The sequence below is a fragment of the Gallinula chloropus genome, assembly GCF_964237585.1.
Source record: "Gallinula chloropus genome assembly, chromosome: 6".
Classification (NCBI taxonomy): Eukaryota; Metazoa; Chordata; class Aves; order Gruiformes; family Rallidae; genus Gallinula; species Gallinula chloropus.
Window position 1 is genome coordinate 20,918,055 of NC_140091.1, and position 12,467 is coordinate 20,930,521.

Sequence of the window (12,467 nt, forward strand, 5' to 3'; positions counted from 1 at the left end):
CTCCGACAGCTGTGTAAATCCACCGCTCACATTCAGCACCCAGGGCTCACCTTTCTTTTTATAAAATCAGGCAGAGCTGCTCTGTGCTGAGGATGTATGTAAAAGCACCCCCAAAGCGTATGTATTCTAACATCTGCAAGCACACTCTAGCCTTAACATGTCTCTGTATTTTTAATTTTCCATAAAAGAAGAACTTGGGAGCAATCATTTCCACCGAAAGTCAAAGGAAACCCTGGAAGGTGCTTTCTGAAATGACATTTACAAATTCATGAAAGGAAGGCAGCACCCTTCCAAGAGGTGCCTCTCACTCCATCACATAGGGAACAAGAAGCACACTTAACCAGACTGTGAAGTTAGGCTAGCCTAACTAAAGCTTGGGTCGAGGGACAACAACAACAGGATTGACAAGGAAGATTTCTACATCCAAATCTAGAAATTACTGTGATTTATCAGCCTTTGTGACACAACACATGGTAAAGAAACCTTTCTTTGGCAGCACGCTGCCTGGGCAAGGCACAGCGTGAAACCGCAGCTCCCGTGCCCGATGGTCTCCTTTCAGATTCAGGATGGGTATTGCATTACTGATTCAAGAAAAGGTTCTGTTTTGAAACCGAGTTGTTTTTGAGACAAAGCAGCCGTATAGGATGACACTGTCACACGCAGCACATAATTAAAACACACAAATCTCCATATCATCAATACTCAGCTGCCAGTTTAAAAAAACACCAATGAAAATCCACAAGAAAAAAACTAATTAATTCTTAGCTACCTAAACATTTGGGTATGTCCACAGAAACCAACCAAAAAGATTCTTCATGCATGACCTTCTTTTGGTTAATTTACCTCAGGAGCTGCACATCTGCTTGCAGATAAGTTACACATAATCTATACAAGCATATTCATCAGTGCAAAGGGGGGAAATACTTCACGGATACAGGCTGTAAAGAAGATCTGTAGGATCTCTTCTGATTACTGTAAATTGTACTTACTGCTAGCTCAGCCCCTAAGAAGAACATCATAAAGAGCACAGGAACAATACTGTCATTTGAGGGGAGGGAGGGGTCTATCAAAGAAGTGAGGCACAAATTACGATAGCAAAAGGTATCAGAACTCAACCCTGTGTTAAATTCCAGTTTGCATTTAAGTGATGTGTTCATCAGACACGCTTTAGTTTTTCTGCACACACAGCTCAAAACCTTCTGGGTTTCTGTACTATTGAGGTTCTGGTGAATTGCCCCTTCCTAGCTGTAAACCACAATGGGAAACCCACACTGCAATAAAGGGTACCACTGTTAACAAAGGCTTTTTAATTTAAACAGTACCTGTGATCCCTTGGAGAAATAAAAAACCCTGGATATCGAGGGTATCAAAGGATATCCTGGATGCTTTGGTTCTTGGTGTTCCTCTCTAAGCATATAGAGCTCTTCGTGTCATTCCCAGAGCATCAAACATCAACACGGTGAAACCAGCAATTAATACTCAGGAAAAGGTGGTGGTTGAGATAAAGCGTATTTAAGATTTGTTGGAACATTAGCTTTCACAGAACAGTCACAGGAAATGCTGCTATTTTAAAGGGTGACTTCTGCACCTTTTTCCGTGGAAGCCAGCGGTAGGGCTCCTGACTGGGCTGTCAGGGCAAGGAGTCCGATGGTTTCCAACAGCCTCCACGAATCACACTGCAGAAGCCTACACTGAAGATGCTCTCAGCTTTCTTTCAGACATGAACCATTTGAAAGACAAGCCACAGCTAGGAAAGTCAGATTTTTAAGAGCTACTGGCATTTTTAGGTAGGGTTGCTGCATTTACATGTGCAGGCCACTCACACATGCCAATGTGGGAGTTCAGCAACAGAGGCATCTTTCTTCTTTCAAAGTCAGACCAGGGCAGGCCTGAAATCCTTTCCAAGTCTAACGTTACTGCTTATTTCCAGGTGTAACAACAGGAATTAGTTAGCAAGACAATGTCTAAAAACCAACTACTCTGATTTTTTGGTGCAGTCTTCTGACTGCTGGGCACTATGCCAGCAACAGCACCTAATGCCTCTCACACTGACTGCTCTGGGAGAGTAACACACAGAGCCCCGGGTTTCATCTCCTGCTCTCACCTCCACAAGCTCCAGCCCTTGAGTAATGCAGCCTCCCGAACAGCAGTTCACAGAACCACAGGACTATTGGGGTTGGAAGAGAGCTCCAGAGATCTGCAGGTCCAACCCCTCTGCCAAAGCAGGGTCCCTAGAACAGGTCACACAGGGAGGCGTCCAGACAGGTCTGGAATATCTCCAGAGAAGGAGACTCCACACCCCACTGGGCAGCCTGTCCCAGGGCTCCCTCATCCTCACCAGGAAGAAATTCTGCCACTGAGAAGAGGCTGGCCATTTTCCCCTGTGTCCCACCCTTCAGATATTGATAAACACTGATCAGATCCCCTCTCAGGCTTCTTTTCTCCAGGCTGAACAGCCCCAGTTCTTTCAGTCTTTTCTCGTTAGGGGTGATGCTCCAGTCCTTTATGTATCCTCTGTTTGAAAGCAGGGGAGGGTTAGGAGGAAGTGAATTGAAGAGCTGAGAGAAGGCCAATTGTTTAAAAACTCAATATAAATACATTAGGCTCCTGGGAACAGCAGCTCTCTTCCAGTGATCCATGTACGTAACCATTTGCTTCATCTAAGCAGCACCCTAACGCCGTGAGAGAGACAGACACATGCACACGGAATGAACATGCATTACATGAAGAGCACACCGCGGAGAACTCCAGAAACAATCCACTGGTACTCCATGGTGTAGGATGCCACTGTTTAAAACATCTTCCTCAGGCTACTCTTTCACCATTGGCATCACTACCACTACAGGAAACCATATGTCTACTAACAAACCAATATGGGAATTAAAGTAGGATACCTATCAATGTTTTATCCACAAAGGAGTACCACGGGTTCTTAAGCTGCACCCGAGGTGCCAAGCACTTACCAGAACTACCAGCTATTCCTGCACGCTCTGCTGTAAAGAAACAGCGAGACATGGAACTCCTCCCAGCACACCACTCCGTCTGTATCAATATACGTACAGCTGGAGTCCACGAGAACCATCAATGTTATATAAATTCTTCCAGTAACCATCACTTAAACATCTTTGGGCTTCAGCGTTCTGTTGGAAACAACGGGCAAGGATGTGTCCCTGTTTTGGGGGATTATAATCTCCCACAAAGTGGAATGCAGTTTCCAAGAGGGCAAATGCAACTCTCAGGTGCACTCCACCCTTCAGAACAAACCACAGAACGGTTTTGGTTGGAAAAGAGCTTCAAGATCGAGTCCAACAGTCTATCCAGCCCTCCTAGGTCCAACACTAGACCGCATCACCAAACACAACATCTACTCTTCTTTGAAACACCTCCAGGGATAGTGACTCACCCACCTCCCTGAGCAGCCTGTGCCAATATCTGACAACTCTTTGAGTAATGGAATTTTTCACGTGTCAGCCTACGCGATGTTTAGAGCCGGTGGGTCGTACAGCGCCCCAAGAGCCGGGGATTCGACTGTGAGTGTCGTTCTGCTGTAGCCTCAGTGGTTCTGTATGGAAAAGAAACTGCAGGGCAAGGCTTAAGTGTGGCCAAACTTTCTATATCATTATGCAGGCCCTGAAAAAAAAATATTATTGGTGCTATTTTCCACCTGAAATATCATACATAAAAGTTAAAATTAAGACGACATAACAATTACTAATGGATGCTACTCCTTTCTCTCCTGAAAAAAGCTGTCATTGCATCACAGAATTTCTTTGCAGACGAAGAGCGAGCACACAAAACTGAAAGATTTTCTCCAAATGAGCTCTAAATGAATCAAAACTTGGCAAATTGAATTCACCTTAGGGACATTTTATTCCTGAGTTACTATGAAACTAGGTACCGGTACATTTATAATAAACTAAAGCTTTTATCTCAAGTCTGAATTCAAATTAAATTATTTCAAGAATTAAACTTCTGTCAACTTCTGCTCTTCAGAGACAATATTTTTTCACTAATTTCTAGTAAGTATTTTCAGTTCATACACACTTCCTTATTCTAAAGCGTGCAGTGCACCAAAATAATTCAATCAAGTGGAAGACTGTCAAGCACTAGCAGCTCATCTTACACCAAAAATGAGGCATCCTGTGAATCCAACCAGCACATGATAGGATGTTTTTTCTCTCTACCAACCACATGAAATGATAAAAATATAAAGAATCAACTTGCCATGACATGAAGGATCTCAGTTTAAGAGAACAGTTCAGTAAAAGTCATCCTGGCTTTTGGAAAAAGTGGAGTGAAGTAAAATTTAAGAAGCTACCCAGAGATATTGAGTAAGTTTAATTGAAAAAAACCTCAAAGATGGAAATGTTGCATGGATGCCTCAAAGCAATTGGTTCTTCAAGAGTTATTTTGCTTAATATCTAAGTTTCTCACTCAAAAAGCAATAAACACGTTAGCAATCTCTCTTTTCAGTAAACTGGAAAACCCCCCTTAATTTTTTTATAATGATAATCAATCCTTACGTAATTGGGTCTCTTATAATTGATAAGCATGTGGCTACGTCATTCTTGATACCTAATCTCTCTAAAAGTTAAGGGAAACCATTCCTAATTAATAAGGAGAGCAAATCAAGATGAAAAGAAAAAAAATGGAATAGCAAAACCATAACAGATCAGCATTTCCAAAACTTTCCCGCTCTCATTGCTGGGGAATTTGCTCAGTGCAAAGGGATGGGCACGCACCATTTCTAATAGCTGTGACCACAGATGGGGCCAGGTTCCACCTTCAAAGTCCCCACGCAGCTTTCTTGGACTCTGATGCTTTTCCATAGGCTGTTTGCCATCACACACGTGTCGGGGGGAAAAGCGGGTAGCTCTACTGGTTTGGGATGCGGTCCAGGCCAGGCAGCGTGGTGCTTCGCTGCAGAGATGGGTTTTTTTTTGTAAAGCTGCTGCAAGAAGAATCCCACACACATTACACGCTGTTCTTGATACTGTGACGTTGCTGATGAGATGAGAGCTTAAGAGAGCGAGTTCTGATGGCAGGGGTGGCCCCCCACAGCATCGGGCTGAGCACATACATGTCATTCCGTGCTCCAGAGACGTGGAAATTCCCCCATTTTCAGTTAGGACAAACAGATGCAGCATTCCAAACACAAATATTTGCTACAAAAATGCTCTAATGTTTCAGTCCATTAACCAACCTGCTGTGGCAGCTGGCAAACAGTCATCTCTTTAATTAGACACCCTTACTGATTAATTAGTCTCAGAACACTGAGCAGTGGAACCCTGCATGATGCCGCTGGGACAAAAAAAATATTGCTCTTCCTAGAGCTAACTTAATATTGTCTGGTATTGCTGCAAATAACAAGGTTGATTAATTTTCTACTCCGACTAAAATAGCCTTCCTGTCTAAGCAATTCCCTCAATCCACAGCTAAACTGTTTCAACACAATGGTTTCACACCAAGAAATAAAACAAAAACCCCCAGCACACCCCCCAAAAAAACCCCCCATTCTATCATTTGTGTAGACACGGCAGCTCAGCTGTAGTATCCTCCACATACTAACTACAGGAGCAAGCCAGCAATAAAAATAAGCAAGCTGAGTAACTACTAAGTCAGCAGCAAGGAAGCAGAAGACCTTTTCTTGTTTGAACAGTTCTGGTAATTTCCAAGTGTAAAATGTAACTACTTTTCTCCATTAGGTTTACATGGAAGTTGGTCTTATAATTTTGGTCCTTTGAGATCAGTTTGCAGGTGGATGCACTAAGTTAAGTATTAGTGCCAAGTTAGTAGAAGCAATTGAAGCTAATGGAAGATGAAATTTCAATGATGAAAATTGCTGGTTTTAGCTATTTGATTTCTAACTTTTAATTCCACACAGGAGACCAATGGCACACCTTTGGGAGAGGAGATGACAGAGACACCCCTTCGCAGGCCATTGCGTGGGCCTACCACCATGAAAAAGTTGCTGTTCTTAGAAAGCGTTTAGCGTAATGAAACAGAGCTGACAGAGAACTTTGGAGATTTCTCTCTAGTGTAGCCCTTCCTCTTCTGTAGAGGTTTGTAAGAGGTGATCAGATTGATCCGATGACCAGCTGGGCCGGAGACCTGCAGCAAAGCTGCAGTGCAGGATGGCACCTGGGAGCCACAAACCCACCCGTGATGAGCACAGACAGAGCAGCGCCAGCCACAATTTATGCAGGCTGAAGCCAGCGAGGTTCTGTAGGAGAAGACCACACCATGAGAATTGTTTGGCTTCCAGAGAGCACCAAAAAACTTCTCCAAAAAGCCCATTCTGCTGCCACTAACTGAAAAGATGCCCGAGAGATGTAGGGATGACTTTGTAGCCAGCGTCCTTGTCCTCTATCTCCATCGTGGCCAAGGCAGATGAGCGCACGCTCTGTAGGGCTTGTGACGACGTGGGCACGAGAAAATCAGCGCAAGTAACATGCAACGTAAAGCACCAGTCAGTGCGTGCAGACTGCTTCCATTTGCCACCACTTACCATGCTTTTCAGCAAGCAAACATAAAGTTTCATTTCATATCTAGACCTGCAAACTGCTTTGACCTCTGCGGTCTCCAGAAATCTGAACCCCTAACCTGTGCTTCTTTCCTTTCTTTTATCTTTATAATGAGAGGATGTGTCTTGTAGGAATCAGAAATAATAATACTGGTCCAAACAGAAAGGATAAAATACATATATTAGCTCTAAATTGATTAGATTTCATCCAGCCCCAAAACCAATGTACTTTCATATAATTGGTCCCTACCACCAGCAAATTGTACCTCTGTGCGACCTAGAGCCAATTTCAAATGATGGTACTACTGAGATAAACTCTTTCCATCAAAGGGCAATATTTAACCCCCAAATCAATGCCTCTCAGATGTACTTCAGCATTTGGAAGAATTCTTAGGATTTTCACTCTTCTGTCGAGTGGCTTGAAATGGTCTTGGCCCAGACACAAAATATTATGGACAGCAAAGCTCTTTTTGGGCCAACTCTTCTGAAGGCTGACCACTCCACTAGTTATTATCTCTAACTCTTCTGGGCACATGCTCATATTGCCAAAGGAAATTATCACTAGAAACAAATAATCTTAATCTTGGTTCTCTCACAAGCTATTTAGTTCTTCTTAAAGGCCTTCGACTCAGCCACTGTCCCTCTCAAAAATGGGCATTCACTTCATACACAAACTTCCATCGCTTTTGAGCAACATACTACAGCAAACATCTGGTTCATAGCAAACCGGGTTTCTTTTTCTGATCAGACTTGAAAAATAATAATAATAATTTATTTAAAACATTTTGTTATCTTAAGCCAGAGCTGCAACTGCATTCACAAGTAGCCTGGATATGCTCCCAGATGAACTTCCTATATTGTGTATTCAAAAAAGTGTGGTTAGTAGGTCAAGGGAGGTTCTTCTCCCCCTCTCACTACCCTGGTGAGACACCACCTAGAACACTGGGGTCAGTTCTGGGCCCCTCAGTTCAAGAAGGGCATATAACTTCTTGAAAGAGCCCAGCACAGGGACACCAATGTGATGAAGGAAGTGGAACCCCTTGCTTGTGAGGAGAGGCTGAGGGAGCTGGGGCTCTTTAGGTTGGAGAAGAGGAGACTGAGGGGCGACCTTATTAATGTTTATATATATGTGAAGGGACAGAGTCAGGAGGACAGAGCCAGGCTCTGCTCAGGGACGGCAGCGATAGGACAAGGGGCAGCGGGTGCCAGCTGAAGCAGAGGAAGTTCCATGGGAATGTAAGGAGGCATTTTTTCATTGTGAGGGTGATGGAGCCCTGGGACAGGCTGCCCAGAGAGGCTGTGGATTCTTCTCTGGAGACATTCAAACCAGCCTGGATGTGTTCCTGTGTGATTTAGTCTGGGTGATCCTGCTCTGGCAGGGGGATTAGACTAGATGCTCTTTTGAGGTCCCTTCGAACTCCTAGTGTTCTCTGATTCCTATATACAGCCCATTTCTACATGGAAATTGCATTGTAAAAGACATTCAGTTTATAAAGAAATGATACATTTAGCAATCCTAACTCCTACCTTAAAACAGCCCATCCAAAACTTTTCAAGCTACAGAACATGAATGATTGCATTCTTTTTCCACTTTCATTATCTTATGCAACTACAGCAGTCCATAGCAGGTGCCAAGTCTGTAACCCTCCGAAGGATGGAAAGAAGCCTCTCCCTACAAATGCAGGAGTGAGAATCCATGCAAGAACAAAACCCACTAGAACACCAAAGCGAAATGTTACTAACAGGCAGCATAAGATATAATAAATAAAACATCTGCCCCATTCAGATACAAGTGTTCTACAGTTAGTAGCTGTATGACTGCCGTTGAGTGACAGCGGATTACTCACAAATTACACACTGAAGTGGCCAACACCTATTGTGAAGGGACAGTGTGGAGCTCACCTATTGCTGAAGACAATTACCAGTCACCTTAATTGTAAATGGGGTAAACCATGACTTGCCACTGTGTATGGGAGCTCCAAATGTATCTGGTCATGGAAGAGAGTCATATGAGAGGAACCACTGAAGCTGAACATGAAATAAGGTCAGTAGGCAGGGGGAGAAGGTCTATCAGCAGAGGGACCCTAGCTTATGCATGTTTTGCCTCTCATCTTTTAACAAGTGGATCCAACGTGCTTTTACAAACACTCTGTATTCCTCTACCAGTATTGCCCCTCATTAGCATGACACAAGCAGATTTTTCTTAGTCGGATTTGTATTTGTGTTTTCCTCTTTAAAAAATATATATACATAAAACCATGTCTTTCTCATTTTCCCCTTTCTTTACCATACTACATGCAGCAGGGTCAAAAGCCCGTGGCAGGCATGCCAGAAAGGTAACTAAGGCAGATTTTGATTGTCATACAGTACAGATTTACATATATGTCAGAAATGAAACAGCTGCCAAATCACAACTCCTACACTCTAAAATTGTATGCAAGACCTACTATTGTGCTCCAGTCAAAATTTCTGAGAGGCTCCTGGTAATCACCAAGCTGGAACGCAGCAGGAGACGCAAGATAGTGCTTGTCAGTAAGAAAGTACTTGTGAGAGCAGAGGTATTTCTTTCTCCTGTCCCTCCTGGAACTCCGAACTCAGTTTGAGATGGGAAATGTATCAGCGGGCAAATGCTCTGACACAGGAAAGGAAACAAGAGTCACTCCATCATTGCTGACAGAGCTCTGACCTCCAGCGCGGATGACCGGATGACATGCCTTTTGGAGTAAACAAACGTGGCATTGATTTGTCCGAAGAAAAACCAAACAGGTATTTTATTTTGCTTCCTGTGCTGAATGGAGACACTAAAACAAGCCCCAGATTACTCCCTCCTTCCAAACACGCCAAATAACAACCCCATCCCTCTGTCTGAAAAGCATGGCAGTAGACTCCAGCGCTCTGCATACAGACAGATTTTGGCCCATCTGACTTACTACTTCTGCACAAACTGCACGCAGCTGGCATGGAACAAACCAAACATGTCTGCATCATGGTCTGTAATATAAATGTAAGTGTACAGAGCGCTATCATTCAGCCCATCGCAAGGGACATGCTTTTGGGCTGCCAACAATATAATTCTCCTCCTGTAAGCAAGAAGCAAGCACAGCTTCTCCCAGAGTTACCCAGCTACACCGTAGTAGGGTGCAAGCTTCAGTTTACCTCAGTTTCCCAGAAGAGGTAGGCAGAATTTAGGTATCGTGTTCAACAGTAGTAATTCCAGCTATCAGGTTCACCTTTTAAGCAACAATAGTAAAATGACAGATTTCTTCCCCACGTTAGGTCCCTGAAAATTTCTTTAGAAAAAAAACCTCCTTCAGATCTCACATGAGGAAAGAAATCAAAGATGTCAGAGATGCTTTTAAAGCCTCACTGAAGAAAACCAGCCAGCATTCCCTACCTTACTGGTAAGTGCTGTTAAACACTATTAAACACTACCGCACTCCCTAGAGTTTTGGTAAGGAGTTCTGCACCGTAGCCATATTATTCTGAGCACCAGACAAAAAAGATCCTCAAGTGTACCTATATAAACTCACTTTCGTAGACATCTCAGGGTGCAAAGATTTTCCTGGTGATTTCTTTCCCAGTGCAATGGGCAGTTTGGTGGAATGCTGCCAGTAAGGCTGGATGACAGGAAAGGGGAGAGCAGGCTCTTCCTAGGGGGCTGTTACAAGGAGCTAGGAGACAGAGCGGTGTGGCACAGGGCTGTTTGAGGGCAGCAGCTGTACCAGGAGGAGCTGTACGAGGAGGTCAGCAGGTAGCAGGTCAAGTTCACAAATGCTGCTACCACCTCCTACTACTACAACTCAGCACGCTTCATTCTCAAGGCTGTGGGAGTGCACAATGCTGCCGCCTCTAACCACCTAGGCACGTCTTGCAGAAATAAGCTCGGGGATACACACGCTTACAGGATATCCCACTGAAAGGGTCAAGGCACCCACAAAAATATCCAGCTTCCAGAAGCGAGGCTAAACAAGAGGAAAAGCGTTAAGCAGAATGACCAAAACACAAGGAGTCAACAAATCTGGGTAAACCTATTTGTCAACTGAAAGAATCCCAATGGAAGCTATGCGTTTGATGGGAAGAAAAGTGACTGTGGACCAAATACAGTACATGTTGCTGGTATACTGGGATGGTAGCATGCAAGTAACGCAGAAAAAAGCCATGAGTTCTGCTTCTTCATGCAGGAGAATCAAGTGAACAATTACTAACACCCAAGTAACTCCAAAGTTTAACATGGATGTTGTTATTGACACACAGAAAGTAACACTATACACGCGGCTCTCCCTAAAGCAGCTCATTTCACATTATAACACACCACAATAAAACCAAACAAAGTCCTGTCCACAGACATAAAAATCAGATAATTCATTAAAAAACATTAGCTGGTGAGTTTTTTTGGAGCACCCAGTATGAATGACTCCTAAAAAGGGGCCTTGGGTTTGCTTTGGCACCGACTCTCTCCTGCTCCTTTCTTTTCACAAAACCCTCCAAGCAACGCATGCCAAATGATGTGATCACCAGCAGTTACATACAGTCAGGGTACAGAGGAAATTCTGTGATCTCAGACCAGAAAGTGATTTGCTTCATGAAAAGAACCTGAGTTTGCAGAAAGTCTTCCTTTCAGAAGACGGGATCATTTCCTAACCCGTAACAGCGTGGTATTTCGTATGAAACACGCCATGACATCTCGTGAAACACGTCACTGAAGTATTTCCATCACCAAAAGGCCAAGCGCAGGGAGGTATTTTTAAGGCGCGAGGCCCCAGCGTCAAGACAAGGCTTGCATTTCAGAAGCTTTCCACTCCCTCCTCCACTGTGAAACAAACATCTTCCCCACTTTTGGAAAGCTAGAGCAAAATAATGGAGGTGGTTTTGATGCAACATACAGCTGACAGATGTCCTGTGAATGGTTTCTAAGGAAAATATAACCCCACTGCAACGTCAAAAAGAAAACTTCACACTATCAAAACATCCTTCCTTATTGGTAAAGGAGAAAGAAGCCACGAGGACTGATCTTGCTCTAGGGATGCTTTTAAACTTTGCAAACATAGCAGGTAGGTCACATTAAGAGTATCAAAAAAGAGATGAGAACATTATGAAAGGAAGCTTTACTAACAACATCTGCCCCAGAACTTCTGTATAGACAGATGATTCATTCCCTGAATAACAAATCCAACACTTTGTATGAGCAAAACAGAAAATTCTTGCCATTAGGAAACTGCTCTTTCTCCCAGAGTAAGTAACCATCCTGCAACAGCAAGAATTTAAGAACTCACGCAGTGAGTTTCCCTCTTTGCAATGCAGAGAGCTTTTTCTACTACACCACAGTGGTTCTCAATCTTTCCACCCCAGCTACAAGCAGTCTGGAACATCTGTGCAGACAATTTCTAATGTTTACTGACTGTGCTGGTGGCATTAGGGTACAGAATGGGAAGAGATTCCCAACGGGATGCTCCTCTCAAATTGCCCATGCAGCAGGACAACTGGTTTCCTGGTAGGTAAAAATGTCTTTAACATTTTTTTTTAAATAACTAATAAGCCAAGAATTACTCAAGTTTGTTTGAGGGGTTTGATTTGTTGGGAGTTATTTCTTTAAACTAAAGAACCAGAAAATTAAGGTGTATAGAAACTGTTGAAAAAACAAAGTGACAAATTTGAATTTATAGAAAAGAAAACCTCCAAACACCTGAACAACAAGCTGATGTGCTTATTATCATCACAGCAAGTGAACAGAAAGCTAAATGTCAAGCATTACTAGAGATATAGGTCAGCAATTTCTATTGCTAATGCCATTCAGCAGGTACCCGTGGCAGGAGGGAAAGTCACCTAATCACAATTCCAGTTGCTTAAAACAAGTCAAACTGTTTCAACACTTTCGCTGCTTCGCCACTGAATAAAAACTGCAGCTCAGTGGAATTCAGCTGAACCGAAGGATAAAAAAAGAGGA

General features: G+C 43.3%; 1 protein-coding gene across 1 annotated transcript in view; it reads right to left on the reverse strand.

The window, feature by feature from the left end:
• Window positions 1-12,467, reverse strand: part of RABGAP1L (RAB GTPase activating protein 1 like) — a gene marked incomplete at its 5' end in the record, with an annotated part of 256,452 nt that overhangs the window by 177,541 nt on the left and 66,444 nt on the right. The gene's annotated exons all lie outside the window — the stretch shown is intronic.